The 18,195-nt window shown below is 37.6% G+C and overlaps 1 pseudogene; it reads left to right on the top strand.

Moving 5' to 3' along the window:
- Positions 1 to 17,191: 17,191 nt before the first annotated feature.
- LOC114039177 lies at positions 17,192 to 17,992 on the top strand (annotated as a pseudogene).
- Positions 17,993 to 18,195: the final 203 nt, after the last annotated feature.

Here is an 18,195-nt window from a genome sequence, read left to right as displayed (position 1 = left end):
ACTGATGATTATTTTTATTGTATCTGTAAAAACTGTATATTATTTCTGCTATTTTACATTTATTTCCAGTATATCTGTCTTTTAATACATAGGAAGTTTTTAAAAGCTAATGTAGACCCATAAGTCTTTTATCTCTAGTTTCTCCAACATTTTAAAAATTTTATATTTTCCCTATTGTTGATCTTTATGTTAGATTTGTCCAAAATTGAAATAGGTTTATTAAAGTACCTACTATTATTATGTCACTGTGTTTGTTTTCTTGTTTCAACTAATTTTTTCCTTTACAAATGTAAATGCTAAGGTATTTGGATCATATAAATTTAATATTCACATTGATACAGATATGTGGTATATGGTATATGGTTCCTTTCATCATCATTTAATTTTCTTATTTATATCTTTATGTAGTGAATTTTTGTTTTTGTTTTGTCTGATAGCATGATTGCAACTCCAGCTTTTTCAGATTCACTTGCTGCATAGTAAATTTTGATCCTGTCCCTAATTTTTATTCTGTGTATTTCTTTTTTAGTTGTGGATTTTTTGTTTGTTTTTGCTTCTCAAAATCCTTTTTGAGCTCTTCCATGGCCTGGGACCAATTCATATTTTTCTCGGAGGCTTTGGATGTAGGAGCTTTAACTTTGTTGTCTTCTTCCGGTTGTATGTTTTGATCTTCTTTGTCACCAAAGTAAGATAATATAGTCTGACTCTTTTGGCACTGCTTGCTCATGATCCCAGCCAATTACTTGAGTTATAAACTCTTTGTTAAGGTAGGGGTCTGTTTCCAGTGTGGCGAATGTACTGCCCCAAACTTCAGGGATTTTGTGCAGCTATTTTCAGAGATACTTCTAGGGCCCTAAAAATTTTCAGTTCTTCCAAGGTGCTATGATCAAGGGCGAGGTGTTTACTCCTTTCCTGTCCTGTTCTCTGCTCTATGAGTGACCACAAGCACTCTTTTCTGTCTTGGAACTGTGAGGAGGGTTTCCTCTCCACAGCCACTACAAGGTCCACCACGCCAGTGCTCCTCCTCACCCTAGGACTGCCACCTAGAACTGTAACCCAGATCCAAGCATGGGCAAAGCAAGAAAATTCTGCACCAGTAGAGACATCCCTGCAATCCCCCTCTGATCAGTCACTGGATTCCCCTTCAGCCTGTGGGCTGGAAGCTCAAGAGGCAGCCGCAGCCCCGGGGCCAACCTTGGGGACTGGGGCTGGGACCCCACCAAGCTTCTCTCTCTCTCACTGCAGACACAGACTTTTCCCACTGACTTTCTAAGTCATCTTTGGCGTTCATGGGCTGAGAAGTCTGGAAACTGCCACAGCTACCCATGATTCAGTCTTCTGAAGCCTGTTTCAGGTCCGCTGAAGCCTGCATGCCCACACTGAACTGCGCTCCTTTCCCAGCCTGGTGTGATATACCTTTCTGATCAACCATCCAGGTTCTCTTAGGCTGGAAATTTCTTTCACTTTGTCTTTTTGTGGGTTCTGCTGCCTTAGAATTTGTTTAGAGTCATTTTTTTATAGGTATTTGGAGGGGTTTGGGGAAGAGCTCCAGCAAGTCCCTGCCTTTACTCTGCCATCTTGGCTCCACTTTTTGTTTGTTTTTGGTAAGCAAAAGATGGTAAAGTTTTGTTTTCTTATCCAATTTGCCACTCCTTGGTTTTTATCTGATTGTTTAAACTATTCACTTTAGAAGTTATGATTGTTGGGAAAAGAATGTACGTTGTTCCCATCCTTGCCATCCTGCTTGTCCATTCTTATGGTCATGGGGGTAGGAGAGATAGGAAGAGGACACGCAGGGATGGGTATATTCCCTTTGAAACTCTCCTGTCTTGTGTCAGACTTGTTCTGTTTTTTATAAAGAAATAAACTATATTAATGCCAGTCAAAGAAGTTCACATAGGTCAGCACCAGGGTCACTTTTCCTAGTTAATAGATAATGCATTTTAATAGTCACTTTCTGAGAAATAATTCCCTACCTGTGTTATTTCAAAGCAGTAAATCTCTAATGATGAAAACTGGAGGCCAAGTTTCATTGTTCCTAAAGTAATAGTAGTCCCAACAGTAGATCAGTAGTGTAGGTAAAATTGTGGGAAAGGAATCAAGGAATGTTTATTGAGTTTGCCAACAAGGGGGCCTCACCTACAGAGGCAGAAACTCCTCAAAGGAACAAAAGGACAAGGATTACCTAGGTTTTAATTAGGTGGGGAGATAAATTAGGAACTGGGCTTCTTAATAGGGGCTTGGGGGTAAGATTGGGGGCATGTAAGAGAAGGCAATTGTTTGGGGTAGCTGTTTCTCCTGACCCTACCCTAACAGAACTGTTTGGGTACTTGCTGTTTTCTTGCTAGCAGAAAGGAAGGTTCCAGATAGGGTAAGGAAGCTTTACAAACACCACTGGAGGCAAGATAAAACTGCAGAGAAAATAGATTTGCTTCGGTTTTCTTGGCTACCTACAGTAGCATAGAATTTTTAAAAGCAGGATGTGCCATACAATATCTTCAAATTATATCAGTTATACATATGGCTTTCTACTCTACCTACATAAAGAAATATCACTGAACAGAGATATCTATAGTGTGGCAGTTACTTTCCACTTTGTTGTGGAAATAGCACTTAACTATGATTCCAAAGGAAAGATATCTAGTTCTTACTATGTAACTGTTTTTGTAATCTTGGGAAAGTTATTTTCACTGAGCCAGTTTTCTTTACCCACAAAAAGATCTCTAAGATACCTTACAGATTTTAAAGAAAGAAATATCTATAAGGGGAATTTCATTTTTATTCTTTTAACCTTAAAGATTTCAGGTAGCATGATTATTAACCTGCTTAATTACCCAAAACTTGACTTCTCACCTGTTTTTCAATCTGATACTTCTGGCAACCTTTAGGACACCTGAATTTGAATATCTGGCACTTATCTCAAGCTCACTATGCTCAAAACATGCATCTTCCTTCTCAAAGTAGTTCTCTTCCCAAGTATTTTCTCTTAAGTGATACCACAAATATCTAATACTAGGAACTTAGGAATCATCTTACTTCCTCATCACTCCCCTATATTTGTTTACTGATTTACTCACTTATCCATCAATTTATTAAAAAGTTTTTATTAATGCATTTTGTTTTTCATCATAGTCATTTCCAGATTCAGCAGTTTTGACAAGGACAAAAAAGAAAGAAAAAAGAAAGTTAAGCAAAAATGACAGACCACAAATAACAACATATGCACCATTCCATGCCCATAGTTGTCCATCACTACCAAAACATAGTTCTTTAATTTGTTCTTCAAAACCAAGACACTTTCTTACAGTTGTTTAAACCTCACAAAATTTAGTTTTTAGTGTTCTTTCCATTTACATGATTTCAGTTGCTATATTTGTGTCTGTATATATGTAAAGATATCTACATCTATGTACAGATGTACATCTCTGTCTGTCTCTCTCTCTCCAGCTTTCCTGGTTCTGTTTACTTCACTAAGAAAGTCTATTTATGTTTCTCTGCTTTACTCTTTCATTTTTTTCTTCTTAACTGCACTTATCTTTCTCATGTTTCTCTTGGAGTAATTTTAAGTAGAACATCCTGTTTCTTTGGTTTCTTTTGGGCAAGTGACCCAAGTGGTTTTTTCTTAAAGAACAATTTTTTCAAATGATTAAGCTTAGTTTGATTAGACTATTATATTCCTTTTTTTCTTTGATTTCTTACAATTGCATAATATTACAATTTATTACAATTACAGAATTCATGACTGAATTGCTTCCATTTGAATTGTCTTAGTAAGATTCTGAAGATCACCTGGCAAGATAAGGTATCAGACAATGAGGTCCTTTTTTGAGCTAAACTGCAAGCATTCAAACTCTATTACAGAGAGCACAACTCTGATGGGATGGCCATGTTGTATGAATGCTAAATGTACTAAAATGCCTAAAAGACTATTTTTAAAGAGAACTCGCACAAGGTAGGCACTCAAATGGTGGTCAGAAGAGGTGATACAAGGACACCCTCAAGATCTCTCTGAAGAACTCTGGAATCAATTGCATGACATGGGAGGCATCAGTAAAAGACTACCCAGCATGGTGTGCCCACATTAAAAAAAGGTGCTGCTCTCTATGAACAAAGCAGGATTACAGTAGCTCAAAAGAAATGTGAGATATGCAAATTTGGAGACATCTCCACTCCAAACTTTCATATGCACTATTTGTGCCCAACCTGTGGTAGAGTCTTCCAAGCTCATACTGGTCTGATCAGCCACCAGTTGGACACACTATACCTTGACTCCAACATAGTGATGTCATTTTTTATCCTATTTGAGAATGGACACCAACCAACCAATGTATAAAACAACTCTGTGAATTAGGTACTGTTATTATTCTCTTTTTCAAATGAGGAAACTGTAGCTAAAAGAAGTTAATTAACCTGCTCAGGGTCACCCAAGTATTAATTGACTGGGGCAAGATTCAAATTCCTATCTTCTTAACCTTAAGTTAAATATTCTACTAGGCAAACTATTTGTCTTTATATTGTGTGGCTTTTTTTTTCCTTTTCTTGTAGTATGTGGTTTGATTTGTCATATATTACTGATGTTTAGAGGTTATGGGTGAGGTATTTATGCAGGAAAAAAATACCTTTTTCCTGATACTTCCTATATTTAATTTGTCCAATTTTTAATTAATTGTTGCTATTGTTTTATTCATTCTCTTTTCTCCTCAAATTTAGTCACAATATGACTCAGAGGTGTAAACATTACTGTTTAGTGGAAATAGATTTGGATACAGAAGACCTGAAATTGATTTCTGGTTCTTTTATTCTCTACAAGTATGAACTTGGGCAGTTCATTTAACTCCTCTGGACCTCAGTTTCCTCATCTACAAAACTGAAAGACTGGACTAGGTTGTCTCCAAGGCCTTTTCATCTTTAAATCCTGACTCTTCCTTCCAATCTCTCTCTATCTCTGTGTCTCTCTCCTAATACAGCCATACAACTTTTCAAGACACCACATTTTGTGCCTTAGTCTAGTGCCTAAGGACCTATAGTGACTCCCATTGCCTAGTTCGTCAAGTCCAGCATCCTCTCCCTCATAGTAAAGGCCCGTCATAACATAGCTTTCACTTTCTTCTGAATACACTGATCATTTCCTTTTTTATATCTTTATTTCTGTTATTTCTTATGAATGTAACAATCTCCATTCTTGTCCCTACTTATATAAATCTAACTCATCCTTCAATACTTAAATAAAGTCTAACTTGCTTCCTGAGGCCTGCTCCTGCTATTCTAGCCTATTGCTAGCAATTAAAATAAGGGCAAAGGAATACAGCTGAGGCCAAATACCAAAGGTAAGCTCTAAAACCTCTACCCACACATGGGTCAAAAAAGGAAAAATACTTAGAACAATTTAACAAGTACTACTCTATGATGGTCAATCTGACCTATCACGTGGGAAAGTTATGATGCAATAAATGGCAGTACACAGAAGTAAATGGTCAGATAAGACCCCAGTGAGATTTCAAGGGCTAAGCTTAAATGATGTGGTACTCCTTAGTATCATTACCTTTGGAGTTTAACTGGTGTGACTCAAACTAATATCCTTAGATAGAGAGGGAGGAGGCATCTGTCATGGCAGTATTCCCCTGGATGCCCAAATGAGAATTCCAGTCAGATGCTATGATGCTCCAAATATAAAACACATTACAAGACAATATGAATGATAATGATATGTCCCACAGAGTCAGTCTAGAGCTATGAATAAAATCTCTGGACTGAACTCAATCTACCATCCCCAGGAAGAGGGATGCTAATAAAGGGCTTACATGGAGTTTTCTCTTCTCTGAATTCCTTTCACACTCTAAGTCATTATCACATAGTTTATCACTTATTATCTTACTTGTTTCATACTTTCTTGATGTCAAGAAGCATATAGGCTTATTTTGTTTACTCCACAATACCCAGAAGAATTTGATACATACAGTAGTTCAACAAATGTACAGTGTTGATAATGATAACCATAGCAATTTGATATTCCTTTTGATTAACTGATAGATCAAAATTCTAAGCCGTCTTTGTGAAGAGATGCATCTTCTTTCCATCACTGTCAGAAAAACCTCAAAGCTTAAATTACTTTCTATAAAAAATGTTTATTAGGGTATTTCCCCAGGTTCCTTTTTTGCCCTGATGGTTTTGGCTTGGGTGGTTTTTTTTTTAATCCCATTTCTAATTATCTTTACAGTAGAATTATAGTTTGCGCTTTGTTAACTCTATATAGTTCCCTACCATGTTAAACATTATAAATTATGACTTAATTATTTCTTTACTTCAGAAGATGACCCTAAAGTGATAATGAATTACTCTTTATTTAGACCAACAGGGCTGTCCCCATTGAGCTTCTGGGAAGGTTTATTTAGTGAATATACCTCTCTATTTAATAAATATTTGTTGAATTGGATTGCAAGTTCCCTGTGCACAAAAACAATGTTTTGTTTATACTTAACATTGCTTACAAGGGCCTAGGCAGTGTTTTGCACATAGATGGTACTCAAAAAACTTAGTGAATTAAATAGGTATATTTTGAACTTTATGGATGATTGTCCCTGACAACAGATTCACCATGTATTCCTTGGAATATGATCTGCAGAAGATATGATGGTGACCAGGTGATAAAATTAAGGAAGGCAAGTGCTAAAGTTAAGAGGGATAAAGTTCCCCATTGAAACTACACACTCATCCTGTTTCATTGTATGTCACTAATTCATTGAGGCAGAAAATGAAAACATTTCACTCTAGACCATCTTAGGAAGCCAGGTCTTCAGAATACTCAGTTTCCCAGTGGATGTATTTCCATATATGCTATGGTTTAGAGGGAGAAACTGAAAAAAGAGATGAATGCTCGCTGTGGATTCTGAAATTTCTCCAAGTCCTTTAGATGCATCCAATGAGCATGCGGCATGCCTCGCTAAGCAGCAAAGTGTTTGTAGGTTAGTGAATAATTCATTCCATACAGAGAAAAGGTCACAAAGCAGTGGAAATAAACTTGTCAGATTTTCCTTGACTGAATATCAGTCAAATAAACTTCAGAAGAAAATATAGGCTAAATTGTGGCACTAAAAGAAACTGCAATGATGCCATCACATCATCTAAATAATAAATAGGGAAAAGACAAGTAAAATTTTCAAGGAGCAGAAAGTCTCCTAATATGCCCAGGTGTATGGATGTCTTAATTGATCTTCTAGTCTATTCTTTAGATTTCTGTCACAGAATGGAAAAGAGCATCCAGTTACACTTGCAGCAGTAGCAGTCTGGCAAAGAAATGTGGGCAAGAGAAAAGATATTACATATGTAAATCTGAAATCACTAAAATAGGTCTATACCCAAACAGGTTCTTACCGTTTTCCCAAGCACCATTGGAAACATTCTTTCAAATCAGACAAGGAAGGGCTGATTTGTCACTAAATCTAGCTCTTACATAAAGACAGTATAGAGTAGAGGGAAGAGTGCTAGAGTTGAATTTGGAAGGCCTAAATCAAATTCTAATATTATTATTTAAGAGATATATGACTTGGGACAAATCATTTAACCTCTCTAGGCCTCATTTTCTTCATCTGAAAATTGTGAGGGGTGAGTTGGATGATCTTTATGTTCCCTTATAGCCTACAGTCCATATTTTTTTAGCACTCTTCTAGAGATCATACAAGAGGAAACACAATACAGCTGTCTGAAAATCACTACAGTCCTTTTTATATCAAGTCTCCACCCAAAACACAATCAGAACCACATACCATTTTTTTCTAGCTGCTGAGTAACTGATATTCCATTTAACAATTTTGTTGTTCCCTAACTTCCCACCTTACATGAAACAAATGGAAATATGACTTTTTTTTTCATCTATATGAATAATCAATAAAAAAGTGTTGGAGTGACAAGAATTCAGGCATCTCCTAGCCAATATGATTCAAAACACCTGGTCAGTCACTCCTTGAGCCAGTATTTGGAATCAACATGGTAGTAACAGATTATCAGTAGAGATAAAGGAGTTAATCTGAAATTAAGGACCATCATAAGAAAATGACAGGCAAAAATTATGATAATACAGCTCTCAATATCACATGGATTTAAGCGTATGTTGGACAAATTGAAACCCTGGAAAATCTATATGTGGTAAAAGTCTGATATAATTTGTTTAGTCTATAATGCAGGGTTAGTTCTATCCTCCATACTTACCTGAATGGATCTGTAATTTTATCCATGTGGTTATTCCCTCTACCAAGAAAGATTATAAACCCTCCACCCTGCCTCCTGTGCAATTCATGTTCATGGTAAATCCTCTATAGACAATCCACCTACCCAACACAGTGTTTACCTTGTTATCATATTTCTTGATTACTAATAAAGTATTGAAGGTAATCCATCTGTTATCCTACATCCTTTTCTAGTCATATATAACCTTGGTCATTCCTTTTATGCCACTCCTCCCACATAAGTCATCACTGATAATATGCTGCATTCAATTTATAACCACTATACATTGTTCCATTGTTCTTAATTTGTATTATTCTGAGGTAGTAGTGTTCCATCATTACTACCATTGAGCATAACCGGGAAAGTTGATGTTTAAAATGATTAGTTTTGTCCCACTTAAACCTAAATGTCATGGTTGAACCAGGGGGAGTAAAGGGAACTCAGACTAAAGCCCCAAATGAATACCAATATAGAAAAAAATGTAAGGAGTCAGCCAAAAGATGTAAGCTTTGGCAAGGTAGAACCACTCAACTCTTCTTTTTAATTTTTTTTTGCTCTTTTTGGTGAGGCGATTGGGGTTAAGTGACTTGCCCAGAGTCACACAGCTAGTAAGTGTTAAGTGTCTGAGGCCGCATTTGAACTCAGGTCCTCCTGACTCCAAGGCCAGAGCTCTATCCACTACACCACCAAGCTGCCCTCACTGAACTCTTCTGACAGTATGTTGTACTGGATTAAGTAGGGGATACAAGCAGGAAGACCTCTGGTCAAATCTACCTCTTGTAGAGGCAAAGTGAGTCTTTAACCTCTTTAACCTCTTCTCAACCTCAATTTCTTTATATCTAAAATGGAGATAATTATACCTTACATATCCAGGTCTGCTGGGAAGCTTACACTTATATATCAGGGTTATTATGAAGCTAAAATGATATAATGCATGTAAAGTGTTCTGTAAAACTTCAAACTGGATATAACTGTGAGTTGTTATGATACGTCACTCCTGGCTTCCTAATATAAAATTAGCCAAAATCTTTACTGTGGCAACTGACTCTCTCATTTATCTCTCCCTGATCTTCTTTGACTTCAAGGCTCTGAAGATGCCCAGACACTGAACCAATTTTTACCAGAGAGGTTATCAAGTAACTTATGTGACATCAACAATATAAAGTAGTTCTATATATCTCACTATTTGGCCATCTGATGTGAACAATAACAAAAAATAGCAAGAGGACAGTATCTATTTGATCCAATTATGAATAGTAGAGTTCTATAATTCAAAATCTCACTTACGTACCAAGTTATAACCATTAGTAAAATATTTTCAAGTGGGATTTAAGGGTAGACAATTCTTTTTTTTTTTCTTATTAAATGAACTGTACTTTCTTTTATTTGTGAGGTTCAAAAACCTCTCTTTTGTCCTCCGTTAGTGAGAGACTTGGATTCCTTGATATTAAATTTAGGCTTTGACCACATGGCATGTAATAAATTTGAACCTATCTAGATGATTGGAGTCTTCCAGAAAAAAAACAGCTAGGTGACTTAGACTTTTTCATTTATTTGCTTTTGATTCTGTATTCAAGTATCATAATTGGGAAAATAATATTTTACCTTTGGGGAACAGAAGAGGTGAAGGTAGTACAGTGTTTGAATGTATATAATTTGTTAATATCTATAGGAATGCTGATGGTCTCTTCCTTTAGCTAAGGCTAATCCAATGGCACATTATTTATTGATGTCCTACTGGACAGGTGGAACAACACACATAACTCCTTACCTAAAACTCTCTTTGAATGAAAGAAGTATCGGTAGAGGGAACAGGAGGCAGACACATCCAGAAAAGTCAAGATCCTGAGGAAATTTCCCTACACAGGGTTAAGGTGAAGAAGATGACTATGAGAGATTTGCCTTGCAAGCTATTCAACTATTTACAGTTAGTTTTCTTTGTCTGAAAATTCTGTGTCCAGTCAACTCATCTGTGTCTATATAACATTTGTAGTTTGGGATAATTTACTTTTGCTTTCTTTTGTTTTTCTAATATTTTTTACTAAAATTATTTATTAATTTTATTTAATAATTTATTAATTAAAATTAATTATTAATTTTAATCCAATTGTTTCTTGGCTGAACAGATGAGAAAAGGGACTTGCCCATAAGCTAGGCCAAGACAGGAAGATCAGAATGACTCTGCAGAACATATATAGTGATGACTGTAGTTGTTCCATTTCCATTGACAGAACAGGTACAACTGGGCAGAGAGAGATATAAACAATAGATAGGCTCGGGAAACAGTAATGATTGCTGGTAATAATGGAGATTTCTATGGTTCTTGAAAGTTTGCAAAGTACAACCTTATTTGTTATCTCATTTGTCCTATACAGTAGCTCTAAGAAGCACGTACTAACAGCTATTATTAGTCTAGTTTTACAGACGAAGAAGCTGAGGCTCAGACTAGTTAAGTGATATGCCCTTGGACAGACGTCTAGGAAGGATCAGAGGAGGGGCATGAACCTGTAACTCCGGGTCTTAAACTCTTTCCACAATAACACATAGTCCTAACACACGCAGAGGGATAAGGCCTACCCTTGTGATTTCACAGGTAAAGAAAACTCCCCATATCATGAAGATTGGTGCCCTCTTCAACTACACAGATTAAGTGAGTTCCCAAATTGGACTTTAACCTAGGTCTTCCTGTCTCCAAGACCAGCTCTCTATCCACATTATATTAAAAAAATTACCTCCTAGGTATGGTTGAGGAGTCATTAATAAACGTTAATTTGTTGAACCTGAAATGTCTGATATTGTAACCTGCCTGACTCTGATTTAATTTTAAAATAATAGTCTAAAAAAATCTTTCCTCTGGGGAGGCTTTAACAGCAAGTTATGTTCTTGTTTGACTGGTATAACTTTTAAAGAAGGAATAAAGGTTGACTGAATTAACTCTTGCAGTCCTTTCCAACTTCATGACTCCACATAATTAAATCATTCTGGTCATAGTTGGCAGGGTGGGGGTGGGGGATGTAGGGTTGGGTTGTACAGATAGGAAAGCCATGAACATTGTGCCTTTTAAAATAAATTTCTCATTATTGATTTTAAGAAAAAAAAATCCAATACAGATTTTACAGTTATACGTGAAAAAAGCAGTCCAGTTCCATCTCACAAAAATGATAGAAGAATAATGCAAATCACACATAAACATACTGAGGATTTGTGTCACAGTCAATAGAGTCTATTAACTCAGGTCAGGAAGACCGAAGTTCAAATCTTGCCTCATACACTAGCTCTGTGATTCTGGACAAATCACAACTTCTCTCAGCCTTAGTTTTATCATTTGTAATATTGGGATAATAAATAACAGCATGCACCACATAGGGTTTTCATGACCATCAAATAAGATATCATATGTAAGAACTTTGCAAACCTTTATGTGCTATATTATTTTAGTTTTTATTACTAAAGTTTATTAAATGAATATCTAAAGATTCTTTTGAGCTTAAATCATTCTAAGAGAGGGACCTCTCTATTCTGAAGCAAATATAAAACATTTCCCTCTGTCTGCCAGGATAGATCATTTGTCTTTTTCATGGTTACCAGTTATATAATTATGTACGTATGAGAATGGGGGTCCTTGTATGATTTTCATTATCATCTATAAAAGTTTAAGCATCCAGTGATGTCAATTCTAAAAAGCCAAACATGATTGATCCATATCAAGATTTTATTTTCTCAGGTTCCATAGTGTTGTCATATCACACTACTGCCTTATGTTGAGTTGCAATGTGCTAAAACCTAGATCTCTTTCAGAACCGCAGCTGAACACCTTCCCCATCTTATTCTTGTGAAATCGATTTTTCTTTTTAAGTGTAAGACTTTACATTTATTCCTACTGAATTACCTCTTAATAGATTCTGCCCAAAGACCTAGTTTTCAAGATGCTCTGTATACTTACTACCATACAATGTGTGCGATAGCCTTCCTAATTTGGGCTACCTGAAAATTTTATGAGCATAGCATCTATAACTTTATCAAAGTTTTTGATAAAAAATACTAAACAACACAGTGCCAACAACAGATTGCTGGGGTACTGGAGTCCTCTTGTCACTTTGAAACTGAAGTTACTCTCTGAGTCTGGCCAGTCAACTAGTTTTGACTCCATCTGATTGTATTGTCTAATCCATATCTCTTCATAATCTCCACAAAAATGAGATATTTTGTCAAAAGTTTTAAACTCTATCAATAGTATTCCCTTCACCTATTAGTTTAGTAATTGTATTTTTTTTTAAAGAAATGAAATTTGTCTAGCATGTCTATTTTCAGTGAAGTCATACTGGCTCTTTATAATCACTAAACGTTCACCATCTCTTCAATGATCCAGTTGTGAACCTCTCCAGTAACAGAAATCAAGCCTGTTGGCAGATTATTCTTTCCTCTTTTGAAAATCAATCTTGTGGTACCTCTCCAATTTTCCACTATTTTTCAAATACCAGTGACAGTAGCTCAGCAATTACATCTGTCAGTTCTTTTAGGACTCAAGGATATAGTTTATTTGGGCCAGGTGATTTTAATTTATCAAAAGCACCTTGGTGCTATCTTCTTATCTCCTTATTTCTCTTGGGAATTATTTACTCCCTGTTAGTTATTTTTATTCTATGATTTCCAGTGCAAAGCCCATTCTCTTTCAACAGAGAAAAACAGGAAAAAAATAATTGACTACATCTACCTCTTATGTTATCTTTGTGCTCTCCACTCTCAGCAAAAGTCCTGCCATTTCTTTCTCATTTTTTTTCTTACAATACAGCTCTAAAAAACTACTCTTTGTGTTGCCTTTGGTTTATTTTGCCAGCCTCAGTTCATCCTGAGCCTTAATAGTCCTGACATTATAATTTCAGAACTGTGTAACACTCTTACATTTTCTTTTTCTACCTGGCCTTGTTTCCATGTTCTGCACCTTTCTTTTTAACATATAAGAGGGCTGATGAACTCCCTATGCATCCTCATTGGTCTCTTTAGACACATTCCATTTTTTCCTCCTCATTAGAACTGTTTCCTTTTGTGTCTTCAGAACTTCATTCTTAAACCTCTTTCATCCTTATTTGTCTGATTTCTCAAGCAGATTCTTGCTTGAGTCTCTGAAATCTGTCCTATCTTATCTCTCAACTCTTTGAAATCTGCTTTCCCATAGTGTAGGGGGCATGGCACACTAGGTCCAGATTTCTTTTCCTTGTTTATGACAAATTCTGGAATGAAGTCATCACTTTCCCTTCAAGGTTAACATCATCTTTCCCCTCCCTCAAAGCAACTACTTAACTCCTTTATAATTCTTAGGTTTCTCTGAATTCCTCATATCCATTTTTCTTATCTTGCAATAATATTCCATTAAGAAAATTTGTATAGACCTTCCCAAATAACAGGGGCTCCCTTTCTTTCAAATTATTTGTTACCACAAAAAGCAAAGACACTTTTCTTGATAACTTCAGCACCCAGATTGTTATTCCTCTCTTAACACATTCCCCATCTCCTGCTACCATCCTGAGTGATAGGCCTCCATACTGATGACCCTTCTGAAAGCCTGATGCAAAGGCTTTTATCCTTAGTTTTCTGCATCTCCATTCCATATGTCAGTCATCACCACAGCCACACCATAGAAGTCTTTATCAGTTACCTTTGACCTCTAAGATCAATTTGCTATGCCCCATCTCTGATGACCTCCTTTTTACTTGGTACCCCTCCACTTTCCTTTGTTGGGATTTCTAATTGCTCGGTGTCTATCAATTATTTGACTTCTGACTACATTGGATTCCCTGTAAGGCTTGGATTTCAGAGTAAGTCATTTCAATTCTTCCCTCACTAATATTCCAGATTCCACTGGAGTTCTATGGTACATATTTCCAAGCCCAGATCCTCCTCACTTACTGCTTTTATCCTTGCTTTTTACAGGAAGAAGACAATTTGAAATTGGGCTATCTCTAAAATATCCTCCAACTCTGATGATAACTTCTAATAAATCACTGAGCCATAGAAATTTGGCCCTCTAAGTTCATGTAATGCAGTTTCTCACTAATGTTCACCAATTATTTTATCCTTCTCTTGTGATTCTCTAGCACAATTTGCACACTACTGTTACAAATAGTCACTCTTTTTTGGCCAACTACCAATGCCACCTTAGACTCTACTCTTGATAAACTTTTTTTTTTAAACTGAGAAATCACAGGATCATGGATTTAGAGTGATAAATCGCCTCAGAGGTAATCTGGTCAGAAACATGCACACACACATCCATTTCACAGATGAGAACTATAACATCTGCACCAACAACATTTCTATATTTCATTCTCTCCCATCTCTGGCTTCTCCCTAAAGGACTCAATCTCTATAGATTATAAACTTGATCAAAGGGAAGGGCCATGATTTATTAATGATTTATTAATAATTGTATATTAATCCTTACCTGATCCAAACATGCCTTGGGTGTGGTAAACTCAGTAAATGTTTAACTGAATTGATCCCATTATCCTTTCCCCTTCAATCATCCCCTAATCATAGTTAATCTTCCCTGTTCCACAAGATCCTTCTCCTTTGCCTTTAAACCTTCTTCAATCCTGAAAAATACTATATATGTTGCTTGTCTCTCAGGATACTTATTTTGTTCTTTCCATTTCACTGCCAGACTTCTCAAACGTGGGTTGTACAACCAAGGATCAACTACTCAGCAAAACTGAGCATAATATTTCAGGGGAGGAGATGGACATTCAATGAAATAGGGGACTTCCAAACTTTCCTGATGAAAAGAACAGAGCTCAACAGAAAATTTGACCTTCAAGTACAAGACTCAAGAGAAGTATAAAAAGGTAAACAGGAAAGAAAAAAAAAATCCTAATTAAATACCAAATTAGGAATTCTGAAAACCAAAGGAAAGATTAATAAAATTGAAATTAAGAAAACTATTGAACTTATAAATAAAACTAAGAATTGGTTTTATGAAAAAATCAACAAACTAGATAAACCTTTGGTTAATTTAACCAAAAAAAAAAAAGAAGAAAACCAAATTACCAGCATCAAAAATTAAAACAGTGAATTCACCACCAATGAAGAAGAAATCAAAACAATAATTAGGATTTCAACTGTATGATAATAAATTTCACAATCTTAATGAAATGGATGTATATTTACAAAAATATAAATTGCCCAAGCTAACAGAAGAGGAAATAAAATACTTAACCCCATTTCAGAAAAAGAAATTGAACAAGGCAAATCATTTGACAATTGCTCATGTCCACTATATGTCTTGCATACATAACGATTGCATTATTTTATAACTTTGCATGTGTATGGTTTTTTCTGCTTAATTATACTTTAAGGTCCTTAAAGATAGATATTGTGCTTATTTGCAATTGACTTAATCTATGACAAAGTATTTCCCCTCTGAATTCTGAGGCTAGTAGTCCACTATTACCTTCACTTGAAAGGAGAAAATAAGGTCCAGAGTGATGACACAATTGCGTAACATCCAGTCACTTAACTGAAGTCCAAAACCAGCTTCCTCACTTATAAAATAGAAACAGTTCTTCCTTAAGAGGGTTGTTGTAAGGATGAAATAAGGTAATATTTGTAAATTACCTTGCAAATTTTAGCTAAATGTCAACTTTGCTGTTTTTATTACATAACTTGTCCACAGTCACAAAGATTGCAGTAATAAGGTAGGGCTAGGAGAAGTATTTTGTATCTTTTGACTAAAATTCAGGGTTTTTCTTTCCACTAAACTATACTGCAATACTAAGAGAATCCCCAATCTGTCAATCAATCAACTGACCCAAAAGCATTTATTAAACACCTGCCATATGTCAGGGGTCTGTCCTAAGCGCTGGGGATACTGATACTAAAAAGTCAAACCTCTACTTTCAAGAAGTTCTTCATTTTGTCAAGAACAAAATATTGGAAAAGTGCCTAAGAAATCACATGACTCAACTTTCTCCTCTTACATGAGAGGACACATAATAGGAAAGTGACTTCTTCCAGGTCACCTAGCCAGTTTGTGATCTTGGACAACAAAGTTATAGTGAAAAATACACTAGCTTTTTCAGAGGACTAAGGTTCAGCTCCTTCCTCTTAAGAGCTTACAATCTGTGTGACCTTGCTGCAAGCCCCTTAACCTCCTTGGTCCTCATTTTCCTCAAATGTAAAATTAGGGAGTTGTTCTAGATGTCTTTGGGGCTTACTGGGAACGCTCATCTATGTCAGTTTTTAGATTTTTTTTTTAAAGATATTTACCTGTATTTCAGAATAAATGGTTTCCTTTGAAATCCTACGTATTTTATGCATTTGCAAACATTATTCTAAGGAGGGATCCATGGGCTTGGCAAATCTTCCAAAGGAGTTCCTAAAACACACACAAAAAGGTTAAGAAACTGTGTTCTATACTAAGCCTCATCATACAAATTGTACAATGTTTTAAAATTGATTAAAAAACACACGCACACAACTGGAGGTAACTTAGAATCAAGGAATCCTTTAGAATGAAATTATCCGAGAAGGCCCCGGCACATCCACTCTCCTACCACGAAATGACCACGGATCGCAGCCTTATTAAGAGGTTCAGTAGGGGGAGGCTTCCAGAAGCGCTCTCACGTGGCGTCGCATCAAGTAGTTCTGGTTCCACTCCAAAAGAGGCGGAAGGAGCGCCGCCTAGGACCTAGCACGCGCCTGGACAAAGGCATTCTCACGTGACAGTCCGAGGTTCATAAGAGCCCTAGGCGAAGGCACGCGGAGGATTCCATCCAGGTAGCGGCGGCCGGCCGGGGTGAGGCATCAACAGAGGCGGAAAGCGGCACTCGAGGCGGCGGTGGGCAGGGGCGCCGCGCCCTCGAGGCAGAAGGGGCGCGGAGAGGCGTGAGGTGGCCGAGGGCTAACTGGCGCTGAGCGCCCCGGACGAAGGTACCTCGGTCTCCTCCGTACCGCGGAGCATCCTGGGCCGGGCAGCATGGACCTTCACCCTTCCGTGACCAGCCGCTACCAAGTGCTTCGCAACGAAGAGAATGAGCGGGAGTCCCCAGCCGTGGAGCAGGCCTCCACGTCCACGCAGAGCACATCCGGGGCGGCCCCTCTGAAGCCCACGGCTTCGCCTCCTGCCCCCGCACCGCCAGTACCCAAATGGAGCCCCTCTCCTCCACCCTACGGCCCGATTCCCGCGGAGGCCGATACCACCCTGCACCTGCAGGGCCCCTGCGAGCTGTTCCCGGTGCCGCCGCCCTACAGTGTGGCCACGTCCCTGCCCTCGTACGACGAAGCGGAGGCGGCCAAAGCCGCGGCCCTGGCCGCGAGCGCCGTTGCCTCCGTGGAGCCTGGCCCGGGAGAGGACGCCTTCCCTTCGAGAGAGGCCTCGACCATCTCGGATCCAGACCAGCTGCGGGTGGGCAACGACAGCATCTTCATAGTGGCCTTCTTCTTTGCCTTCATCCTCAACTGGGTTGGATTTTGTTTATGCTTCTGTTGCACCAGCTCCATAGCGGGGAGGTATGGCGCCCTCTGTGGCTTTGGCCTTTCCTTGACCAAGTGGATCCTCATCGCCCGCTTCTCCAATTACTTTACTGGGTACTTCAACGGACAGTACTGGCTTTGGTGGATATTTCTTTTGATTAGCCTCCTGCTTTTCTTCAGAGGATTTTACAGTTACCTTAAAGTCAGGAACATGTCTGAAAGGTTGGCCACTGCCAATAGAACAAGAAGAGATGCATTGGGCCAGTCATGTGTTTCCTCTACCACTGAAATCTCCAGATGATCTGTAATTCTCCAGCTTAATGAAGTGAAGACTACTAATAATAGAAGATGGAAGAAATAGAGGCTTCAAAATAAATGACAGGGTGTTTTATGCTTAAATTTCAGTTACGTTAATTGTCTTAAACATTTATGATTTGGTTTTCGCTTTGTTTGGCATATTTGCTTAGTTAAAAGGAAGACCTGACATTAAATACCATGCTGTAA

Source organism: Vombatus ursinus, unplaced genomic scaffold, assembly GCF_900497805.2.
Source record: "Vombatus ursinus unplaced genomic scaffold, bare-nosed wombat genome assembly UNPS02011649.1, whole genome shotgun sequence".
Lineage (NCBI taxonomy): Eukaryota > Metazoa > Chordata > Mammalia > Diprotodontia > Vombatidae > Vombatus > Vombatus ursinus.
This window is presented reverse-complemented; position numbering and strand designations above follow the sequence as displayed.